The following is a 12500-nucleotide window of genomic DNA, read 5'->3' on the forward strand; positions in this document are numbered from 1 at the left end:
TATGTAGAACTGTGACAAAAGTAACTAACATTCAATAAAAAGTGAAAAAATTAAATTATATTAAGTGCTACAGATATGCTCTTCTCAATGTAAGAGTTGCAAGTAGCAAATACAAAACTTTAATATATGAAGGGTGACTATAATTATGGTTTAACCCATGTTTAACCCTATATTCATACGTACTTGCAGTAAATTATTAATAGTTTATGCATGAGTTTCCGACAAGTTGTTTTAGAACAAAATTTATAAAAAATTAAAATTTATCTTTTGATATGGATTTTTACAAACTTACAAACGATCGTTGTGACTGTATGGAAGCTTTTATGTACGAAAGTTGTATGTATGAAAGTACGCTTATATACATGCTAGATGTAGTACGCTTATTTGCAATGTTGTGTAGTACGCTTATGTATTATATACAATGCAATTCGTTCTATATAATTATGTTGTAAAACGCGTATAAACAATGTTTTTGTACTACGCTTATATATGAGGGTTTTGTTTGTACGGCTTATATGATACGCTTGTATGAATTCTATGGCGTAATACTATGCGCTTATAGAAACTAGCATTATTATAAGCTTATATACAGTATTTTATTACGTTTGTTTACATTTTGTTCATGCAATTGTTCACTAATATTTGTGCTTATAGTTACACTACAAAATAGAATAAATTATTTCAATATTGCATACAATCTAGAGGCAATATTCTGGAATATATTTATCATTATTGATAAATAATAATTCTATACACATACGTCCGCATAATGCATTTACTTATGGAAGTGCACCCTCCATGACATTATATAAATTTTACCTTATTCATATAAATGCATTCGGCATGTTTGTGCTAATACATTACATCTACATTGTTACGAATTTATATGCTTTGGATCAGATAAATATATAAAACCAATTTGAAATAGAGAAAAGTTTCGAAATAAAAATGCGTGAATTATATAAGTTTGTCTGCGGATAGAACTGTACAATAGGCAATCGATAAACATAATTAAATTAAGTTTTATAAAGTTCAAACAATAACCGCACCAGTATTGTATATGGCACAAACACGCTATTGACGTACTCCAGTGAGCATTTTAATAATTAAATTGAAACCTATTTGTTTTCAACGGAGTTTCGGAGTCTACTTCTTCCAAACGAATCCATTTAATTTAATATGTAAATAGAAATATTATTTTATTTGCTTGTACTCAGAAACCCGAAGTTAATGTAATATTCTATAAATATTACATATCCTGATCATTCAAGCAATTAAGCAAAATAACCAGCAAATAACCAGCGTTGTATAAATGAAGTATAAATATTTGTCTATATATATATATATATATATATATATATATATATATATATATATGTGTGCGTGTTTGATTGTATATGTTCAAAACTTCTCATTTACCACGTTTGGTTTATTTCCATAAGTATTAAAAAATAAAAATTCATACATTTTACCAACATTATTGCAAATTCATATATTTTTACCGAAAATCGCTCTACGAAAGAATATTTGTGTATGTATAATATATCCCTTATAATGCTACATATTCTGTAGAAACCTTCACGAATCATGTTCAGCGCTCATATATAACTATGTTATAATCGAGTTTATTAATAAGAACATTATCTTGTGTTAATAATTCAGAGCACAATCTCAAGCAATTATTTTTTGAAAACGTTTTTATGCTGGAAAAACACGGTTATATTTCTCTCATAATTAATACATTTGGTTGACAAAACATTACACAAACGAAGGCAATAATACTCTTCAAAAAATATATTTATAAGTTATTTTTTACTTTCTTCTAAAAATAAGAATGAAAATGTACCATCAATAATATATCACGTCTATTTACGTCGCTCACCCTCTCCAGGTTTTCGTATCGTTATTTGAGCACGGGACGGTCAGAACGTATTAATTTTTCAAGAGCATCAATCAATAGCACGCACTTGAATAATTACTTTCTATTAAATATTACAAAGAGCCTGTAATTCATTCTGAACCCGACCGACGTACAATGAGATTCAGAATATAACTGAGGAACAAATCGAATTCATAAAACAGACTATCGGTATATTAAATTACCGAAATTTCAGTCCCTAATCCAATTTAAAAAATGAGGAAAACGCCGCCGCTGCCACCGCCACGCCGGTGCGACGTTCTCGTTAGCACTGATTGCTGTTTGAACGATTCAGCAGAATTCGCAAAAAACTCTTACGATTGGAAATGAACGAGAGTAGTAAAGTCAAATTATCTTTTGTAAAAGCCAAATGATCCGGAGAGCTAAAAGTAGTTCTATTGAGCTTTTTGATTAAGCAATTCACCAAAAGCTATTCGCTCTAGTGTACCCAAAGATATATACTCATAGGGATGTTTTTTTTTTCCTTTGACATTGTCGGATACTGAAAGGCTTTCAATCAATTCATTCAAATTTGACAAGTCCCACAGATAAAAACGAAGCATAGATGAATATATAAATATTTGACTAATGTTGAGTTCTAAAAAGTTAATGATTCATTTTCTCGTGTTGGGTAGGCAACTTATTACTGAACTTTTTAAAAGGATAAGTTCTTACATATGATTTGCTAAGTCTTTTATTTTAAAATAAATTTGCTATAGAAAAATGCCGACTAGCTCAGCATCACTTTTTGACATAATTGTATAATTTTGATCCGTGAAAATGCTAATGTCGTTGTTAACAGGGGTAACTAGTAACATGGTTTTTCAATAGGATCTTGCATAATATTGAAATATTTTTAGTCTTGATTAGACATGTAAACCGTTCTGTATAATATCGACATGGTAACTGTCCCGCAGGCTCATCATTTTTGACATAAAATATAAAATTGTACTATCATATATCTCATATCGTTCCAAATTTATCTATCAATCTTTGGTAATGTCTAAGATTTATGGGGATTGCTAAATAGTTTGAAATAGTTACGTTGATTAATGTAACCAAATCATACCCAGGATTATAGTCCGCTTTTTGAGTAACTTTTTGATTAAACTAAAAATTCTTAAATGAACACTCACTCAGAATTATAATTTAAATCTCATTAAGTCATTTAATTGATAATATTTTGTGCTATAGATTTTTATTTTTGCCAGTACATCTAAATAATGATTATTATGGATTTGTTGGTTTTTTGCTTATATAACATAAAAGTTACAATTATTTATTTCAAAGTACATCAATAAATGTCGCAAAAATATTTATGAAGGTGATAGTGAATATAAAATTTGACCCAAAACAACAACTGTTTTAACATTGATATAGAATTTAATTAAGTTGAGTATTTATCCTCAATTACTGCTGAGTATACGGTAAATTAAATCGATCTTACTATACTAAAGCTATTTCAGATGACTTCAATTGAAACATTAAAACAGATGACTTTACATTATTTCCATTAGTGATTAAAATTATCCTAGAGACAATTCTATCTATGTTATATGGAAATTGAATTTTTATAATGTTTGATGTAATTACTCATTGCTTAGGGCGATACGTTTATTTTTTTTATTCAAAAGTTGTTTTTAATAGGATTATTTTCTACCAGACTACACTCTATTAAATTAACTAATGTATTAGTAAATAATTTAATTGTACAATTTACCAACCAACCAATTGTACAATTTACCAACTATTCTACTTATATTAGAGCAACGGATACAATAAGTAGAAGTGTAAAGAATAAATAAAGTTCAGGTTATTGTACCATAAACTGCTCTTTTTTAAACGCAACAGATTTCATAATATTACATCGTACACGTTCATTATTTATATGAAATTATGTTAATCGTGGTTAGCCTCAAATGCACTTAAATCATGATAGGTCTGCTTATTTTAAACGACATTGCACGCTACGTTTTAATGTAATTGCATTTTAACAGGAAAACTTTAAATCTTACATAAGAATATGTAAGCCCGTAAATAAAAATAAGCTAATAATATATAATTATATATAATATCACGAATTAAAAAGCAGTAGAATTTTGCACGAGTAGCTAATGTGATATAAATAAATAAATAAACAATAGCTGATAAATTTGAAAAAAACAGAATTAAATAGTGCAATGATTCAAAATTGAAAATTGCATTTATTTATTGTAGTGAAAAATACTTAAATTACGTTAATTAGGTTTTTAAAGCGACTAGATAATAATTTTATCGCTGCGGCCTAAAATAATTTAAGGAATTTGAATTTCATAGTCAAAAACTAAAAGAGTACGGCTAAAGCTTGAGGATAATTGCATTCAGAAAGCACAACGAAGATTGCATTAAAGGTATACCTAGTGAAATTTAAAACTTGCTCAGTAATATACATTGCATATTTTACCACGATTTCCAAAAGTATGTTTCAATAATTCTTATACAAAATCCATATGCAAACATAGCAAACTAAGAGTCATTTTATTATTATTAATTGTGAAATCAAGTATAATTCATATTGAGTAAAGAGGACAAACAAGATATGTATAATGATATGTGTGCTTTATATACTTGTTATACAAGAACTGACTTCAATCATCTTTTTGTATATTTTTTTAACAGCAATCAGAACTTAACGAGCTCTACTGTTTAATTTGTATGCCGTGACATTGTAGATGGCAACCCACACGGATGTCCTATCTTCATGTAACATATTTATTATTACAATTTCTGTAACTCCGATGAGTTTTTTAATCAACACTAAATATGCACAATACCAAAAAAGAATTACATTTTGCTCTATATTTGAAAAAATAGACCAACAGAATATTAAGTTGATCATATAAGAATTGATCACATGAATATAAAAAAGGCTAATCAAAAATACTCGTATCTTTCCTTTAATAATATCAAAGAAGTCGTTTCCACAAGACAAATACCTACTTCATCAAAATACTTCCACAGCTAACGATGTTTAAAGAGTCATGTCAACAAGAAGTTGACTCACAAAACAAATATCTCTTTTGATGTCTCTGCAAGTGATAGGAAAAATTGGTTTATTTTTAACGTGAAAAGCTGTTTGAATTTGAAAACGTGAGCAGAATACGCCACTTCACGATCACTGGCCATATGTAAACACCATCAACTGCAGCGCGTCGTGTCGTGAAAATCGAGGTGGAAAGAACGGTTTCCCTCATGGGAGTTCCGGACTCTTGGTATTGTTTTTAGAAGAAGAGCTGAAGTTATTATTACATATATGAGATTATTATCAACTTATTGAAGTTTTATTCGTCGCTATTCACTAATTTAATGAAGATAAATAATAAATATAAAAACCTAGATTTCGACCAATCGATGAAATTCAATGATAATCTTTGTGCATTTCTATTTGCATTCTTATTTTTTCTAAAAAATCTTCATGATGAAAAATAATTCTTTTCGAATTTAATATTGATTATTATTTAAATATATTAAAGCTAATATTAATATCTCAATTTTTTTAAATTCGAAGTATACAGATTATAGGATAGAGCAGGGCCTAAAGGTCCGAGGGTAGAAAGATCAACCAACAATATCTCAAAAACAAATAAAGTTATGATTTTTTCAAAAACAATATTTGAATGTAGAGGGTAAAAGATGTATATCTTGCCATCACGTTAGTTCTTACGACGGCGCTATCAAAAGATAAACGTCCATGTTTAAAAAGTATTTTCTTTCGTTGTCTGGTTTTTGGGTTATGAGCACCCTGGTTTAGTTTACAAAATCTCGATATCAAGTATATGTTATTCAATTGTTTAATAAGATATATTGTTAATTTTAAGTTTGATTCAGCAGCTGTTTTTATATAAGCTCTATAACAGGAAAGGTCACTTGTAGGTGGGGTAAAATGAATCAACTAAACCTTTTTCCCGGTAAAGGTGTAAAGAAGAAAAACTAATTAATAAATAAGTTTAAAAAAAGCCATTTTATATAAGATCAATTACATTAATAGTTATTCTAACTCTGCTGATTAATATTTCTGACGATACCAAATAAATGTTGTATAGGGTTAAATCTTTGTAAAAATATTGACATAAAACTTTAGTTTAATAATTTAGCTGATATTTTTTAAATTTCCTTTGAAACTAAAAATACATACTTTGTACCCAACCTACGGAGTAAAATAGGACATAATGACAAATTTTAGAAAAATTGCTAAAAATAAATATTTCTATCTCAGGAATTACCTGAGAATTTAACTGAACATAGTTCGATAGTTATGTTCGATAGATATAAGTTATGTGTTGTGATATAGTTCATTTAGTTTAGATAGTATGAATAATGCAATTCAGATTCAAACTTTAATTTCAGTGTCTATTTTCTGCAAATTTTTTGGTTAAATTTAGAAGATCTTCAGTTATTAGTTTCACTTGAAAATCACATTTCAAAAAAATTGATGAGTTTCATATATTCAGCCAAGGAAATATGTTAAATTATCAAATTTTCTTGTACTCTATGTTAAATATACAAAAAAAAAATATAGTATTGACCTATATTCAATTACAAGTTAGTTTTTTTTTCCAAAAATGTATAATTTTATTGCATTTTATAATATTTTCACAATTGCTCGCCAGATCTCCCACAACTTGCGCCATTTCCTATAACGCTTACATTGCAAAATGCAGTCGAAGAGGGAATAATCGAATACTCCATATAGATTTTTGTTCTTTTTTGAGATTAGTATAAAATGATGGATGAAACAAATCGGAAACAGATATTTTTATCCGAAAGGACTTATATCATTTCCCATATTCCCAATAGAAGATGATTTGTTACATGGCGTATCCCAATTCTGACACCTCATATTTGAATATTATACGTTTTGTCACGAGCATAACTCTCTGAAAATCGTATTTGAAGAAATAAATTGACGGATTATTGAATAAAAAATATATCATATATTTCTGCATAACAAGAGATGGATCAATTTCCTGTGGAAATCGAATCGTTAATAAATATTGAGATAAAAACGTGGATAGATAATAATAGATTCTAAATTGCAAATCGCAAGTGCAACATAGTCTAAATTCTAGCCCTGAAATGAATCATTATTAAGTGGTGACCAAAATGATACCAAATAGGGAAATTAATAGGGTTTATCTTGTACAAGCTATAGAAATCATAGATTATACGAAGTCATTTTTATTCAAATTTTTCATGCATTCCACCTTTGATTAATTCTCTTCATACATGAATATGATATACGACCATGTGATTTTTTGTGTGTATAAAAATGTAAACATTCAGAGCTTTTCGCATCGTAAAAAAAACTATTCCAATTTTGCAATATTCATTTTTGCGTCAGGTTGACATACGGTTGCACATGTTTCGTTTAAAATAATACATTAATTCCAAATAATTGCTTATAAATTTTAAAATATGCAATTTTGTATATTTTGGATGAAAAAAGTAAGGGTATACTGGCACAAATGTTAGTGCATTTAAATTAGAAGTAAAAAAACATTAGCAGGTTTACATTAGGCATCTCTCTAACTAATCTGCGAGTAAAAATTATCAGTGTTATTAAAAAATTAGAATTATTCATATCCGTACAAATACAAAATATTTAAATCTAATATGAACTATTATATACTAATGAAGAATCAAATACGAATTTTCATTATGTGCTAATCTAAAAATATAATGAAAAAAAGTATTAAATGTATACATATATACGCACACAAACTCATTTATTGATAAAAGAAAGGAAAGAATAACATTCTAGAGTCTCCCCTCATGAAGCTTTGGTTTTAAGGTAAAGGTTTTCGTCAACTATATATATATATATATATATATATATATATTTATATACGTATAATTTATATGTACATGTATATGTATTTTTTCCTAGTAAATGGACTGTATGCAAGAGCTTCATAAACCATCATCTATCTTCAACTTTTCATACATTTTTTAACATTTTCCTCCATATAACATATCCCATGTCTCATGCAAAACCTTTGACGTTGACATGAAGTAGTTTTATAATTGGTTTATACAGAAACTCTGTCAGCCTGTAATCAATCAAAGGCTTCTATGTTGTGGAGAATAAGCATACTACTATTAAGCATGCCATTTGTATTCGAAATTGCTGAAAAGATCTTTTGCCGCAGACGTGATGCGATTTTGTAGTGCAAATTAATTTATGAGGTATAGAAATCTTGCATAAGCATATTCTGTATGATTGCATGTATACATAGCCTATATTTCATATATAAATTATATAGGTACGCACAAACATCCAATATAATCAATTTATCAAAACTAATACCAGATTTCAAATTACATCTCTTATCCACGTTCTAGCTTTGTATTCATTCATATCAATTTATAGCGCTCTAATTTCTCAAAAATAGATAACAACAAAACAGTAACCAAATATTTGCGAAACTCAGAACAATATTATCAGAAATGTACTTATTTTAAATTAGATTATGTAATCAGCACTCGTTCAAATATGTGCTAGCTTCACACATTAAATTTATTTATATTCATTGTTTGAGTGTCACGTGAATAACACTTTTGACGCAATATATGGAAAGATTATACAGAGGAGGCATATTATGCGTGAAAATGCATTTTATTTCTCATAGATATTACTATATTACTATACGGAAATAGTACAGTGAAATAATATTCAAATAGCTTGTATATTATCATTTAAATTTAATTGGCATTGGAGGTAAGGAGATTCAATGTTTTATTTTTAATATTAAAAGAATTTAACGGAATAGCAGGTACAATATTTAATTAATTAAAAATATAAATTTTATTACAAAGATAACTGTATGAAACCTTGATCTTTTATTTCGTCAGAAATATTTATCAGCAGAGTTGGAATAACAATTAATTTTATTTGTTTCTTGTGAAATTATTTTTTATCTGAATTTACATTCTTATTTACTATTTTTTAGTTTAGTTACACCTTTGTTAAGGCAGAAGTTCAGTTGGACATTTTTAACCCATCCACAATGAAGCTTTTATAGAGGTTAAATAAAAACATCTATAGTATCTAACTTAAAATTAACAATAGATTTTATGAAACAATTGAATAACATACACTTAAAAATTATATTAAGGTCTCGTTAAATACAAAAAGTGCTCACAACCAAAAAAACTAACGACGAAAGTACTTTTGTTATAAATTTTCAAACAAGATTTTTTATCTCCAGATATCAAGCTTTCTAGATTAAGGCAATGACTGGTTACACATCCTTTTCTCTCTACTTTAATATATTCTTTTAAAAACTTCTTAACTTTATTTTTCTCGAGATATTGGTGATGTACTTTTAAGCCCTACTCAGCCCTATATTGTATTATTTAAAAACAATATTTAAAAAGTAAACAAGATCTTGTTTCATCGTTTTTAATCGACTAATTGATAACATGAAATATGTATGTGATACAAAACTGCACTAAAAATTTTAATTAATTTATGTATACACATTCTGAAATAATTATAGAAAAGTGACAATTCTCTATCCACATTACAGAACTCATGTGCATAATTATCTTTTGCATATACGAGTGACCAGAAAACAGTAATTATTTTTTGCACTATTAGCTTTATTTTTAGTTTCATAAATTTTAAAATTCTGCTATTTATATATATATATATATATATTATATAATTTGTATTAATAAATTGTAATTAGTAATTTTTTTTCGTAATATATTTTTGCTTATTTTATTTAATATTAGAACCCATCAATAACAAGCCAAAGTGAAATGTAAAGCTAAGAACTCTCTGTATAAATTTTAAATAATAAATTCACTTACCAAAATTTTTCAAAAAAAGTTCAAATCTGTTATCCTAGTGTATTAAAACACTACGTCATCCAACGGAATAACTCGAATAAAATCCTTGTAAACTATATATTTACTTAAATCACAAATTTCAAACCAAACATTCACTTTTTACTACTACTTAAAAAAATGTGATCCGGTGAGAAATAACTGTCTAATATATTAATTAGAGTAAAAAACACTGTAATCGGCGTTGTCTTGTGACAACGGAAAACAAAGTGCGGTCACGCGGTCTTCGCCGATGCGCTGTATGAAGACAAGTGTATGTGTTGATGAAACTAGGTGGAACGCACGAGTCGCGGCGACGGCATGCGCACCTGGACGTTCTCAAATCTTGGGTAGCGGGCGAACGAAATATAAACAGGACATATATGGAATATATCACTAATCATCACAAACAGACATGTATAATAATTAAGAAAAGAGAATATCAAATCAGGCATTGAGAATCTAAAACAGCACTGTTTTCTGAATATGCAACTTCAATCGCTCACAACACAATAATACAACTCTCTCACAACACAATAACTAGAATAAACTACTATAAAATTTATCACTTCAGGACGCATCCATCACTTCTTACTTATTCAATGTAGACATTAGAATTGATCGTTTGTTTGGGTCAGTAGAGTAAAACTAATCATTTTCTTTGCAATTAACTTCAACTTTGTTAGCAGTTCTTCTCGACACTGGGCGACCTGAGCGTTTTTCACCTTTGAGTGAGAATTCACTAGAGCTAAATTTCATAAACTAATCTTGACCTTGCCGTCTTTTAGGACAACGTTTTTATAAATAGCACATCACTTTTTGTGAGCTCAAGACGTCTTTTCACTTTTACAGAAATTAAAATGAAAATTATGACAAACAATTTCGATATGATTTTTTATTCTTCAATAGAATGAACTTCAAATGATCAAAACGCTCTTTTTTTACCAATTAGCAGCTGAATTGTCTATTATCATATGACAAAAGGTATTTTACATTTTAAATACGTCAGCAAACCTAAAAATTTAATTGAAACTATTCACGAATGAATGTAACCCCTACATACTCAGTCTGCTTTTTTTGAAATATATGATTTCTCTATATTTAAAAAAAAGATAATAGTTTTTGTTGAGACATCTAGAAGCCATATGATGCACATTAAATTATGTATATTTTATGAGGATGACATATTATATGCCTTGTATATTAAATGTTATGATTATTTATTTACTTTTTGCAACGGTTTAAGGGTTACTATTAGTTGTACATTTTTTTTACCTCATTGTCTTTATTCAATTCAGTGAGGATGAGTTAAATCAAAGCTAGTAATGCATTAGCAAATTTGTGAATCAATCTGTGTGATGAAAATCTAAATTAAATCAGACAAAAGGCAAAATAATATTAAAATAATGTATAATTTACCAGAATAACAAAAACATAAATTAAATATCGCGTTCAATTTCACACACACACACACACACATATATATATATATATAAATATATATATATATATATATATATATATATAAAGAAACTTTGCTAAACCTCTCTTCATGAGTTCTACACACCATATAATGAGCAAACTAAATTGTGCGACAAGATCTCGATAACGAACGATGTTTAACACAGGAGATGCCAAAGTGAATTCCCTCAAAAGGGAATATCAAAATGTTCGTTGTTCGGTTAAGGTATAGTTCTGGCGTAAATTGTGTATTTCAGCTTGTTTATATATATATATATATATATATATATATATATAATGATCATTAGACATATCACATCATTTATCAGATATTTTAGAAAACTTTTAATAATCAGTACAATTTTTGTTTATATTTCTATACGTTCCTTACCAATCTATAACCGTTAGACTGCAACGGATATTTTGTCACTAAGCAGCTAAAAAAAACTTCGAAGTTTCAAAAAAATTCAAAACATAAAAAATATTTCAATTTAAAATGTCAATTTCTTTCAAAGTTTTCAGTTTTTTTAGAGCTTTCAAAGCATTTAAGTTACAGCACGGAAAGTTTCAACAATTTGCCTTAAGGCACGATGTCGTGCACCACTAGTCAATTAGTCAAAACGGTCATCAGTATTATAATATATATGGTTAATTTTAAACAAAAATAAAATAAGAGTGCGCGTAAGGTTCACACGCGATTGAAGTGAAACTTATTAAACATCCAATAGAGTAGTGGTCAACCAAGAGTAGTGCTCCACTGCCACGCGGTGGTCCCGGGTTCAATTTCCGGTGTGGGCGATAGACAATAGAGAATAGGATAGAGACATTAGATAATAGATAAGAGTAAAAAATATAGTATAGAGTAGAGACAATAGATAATAGATAAAAGTAAAATAAATGGTAGTATGTAAGGTTTGTAAGGGATAAAAAGATATGTAGGGTCTTATATATAATAGGTTAATAGCAAATAATGATGAAGCGGTAATAGATTTATATATATAAATGTAGGAACTGATGGTCTTAGGTATCGTACGGTATGATTAGATAGGTAATAATTAGATTGAAGTTCTTTGATGTATTGTAATAGATCTTGGGTACTTTTATATAAAAGAGTGCGCGTAAATATATTTATATATATATATATATATATATATATATATATATATAACCTGCAATATCCATTAAAATATCCTTTATGAATATACTTATAATTTGAATCTCTATCTACTTTTTCTTATTGCATAAAACTACC

At 28.0% G+C, this 12500-nt stretch overlaps 1 protein-coding gene across 1 annotated transcript in view; it reads right to left on the bottom strand.

Annotated features, from left to right (window-relative positions):
- Positions 1 to 9838, bottom strand: part of LOC113372452 (guanine nucleotide-binding protein subunit gamma-e) — a 46508-nt gene extending 36670 nt beyond the window's left edge. The window contains exon 1 of the mRNA XM_026612783.1: positions 9773 to 9838. The gene's annotated coding sequence lies outside the window, so the exon portion shown is untranslated. The remainder of the gene's footprint in view (positions 1 to 9772) is intronic.
- Positions 9839 to 12500: the final 2662 nt, after the last annotated feature.

This window comes from Ctenocephalides felis, unplaced genomic scaffold, assembly GCF_003426905.1.
Source record: "Ctenocephalides felis isolate EL2017-DRISC unplaced genomic scaffold, ASM342690v1 CF-g0.4_SCAFFOLD_01604, whole genome shotgun sequence".
Lineage (NCBI taxonomy): Eukaryota > Metazoa > Arthropoda > Insecta > Siphonaptera > Pulicidae > Ctenocephalides > Ctenocephalides felis.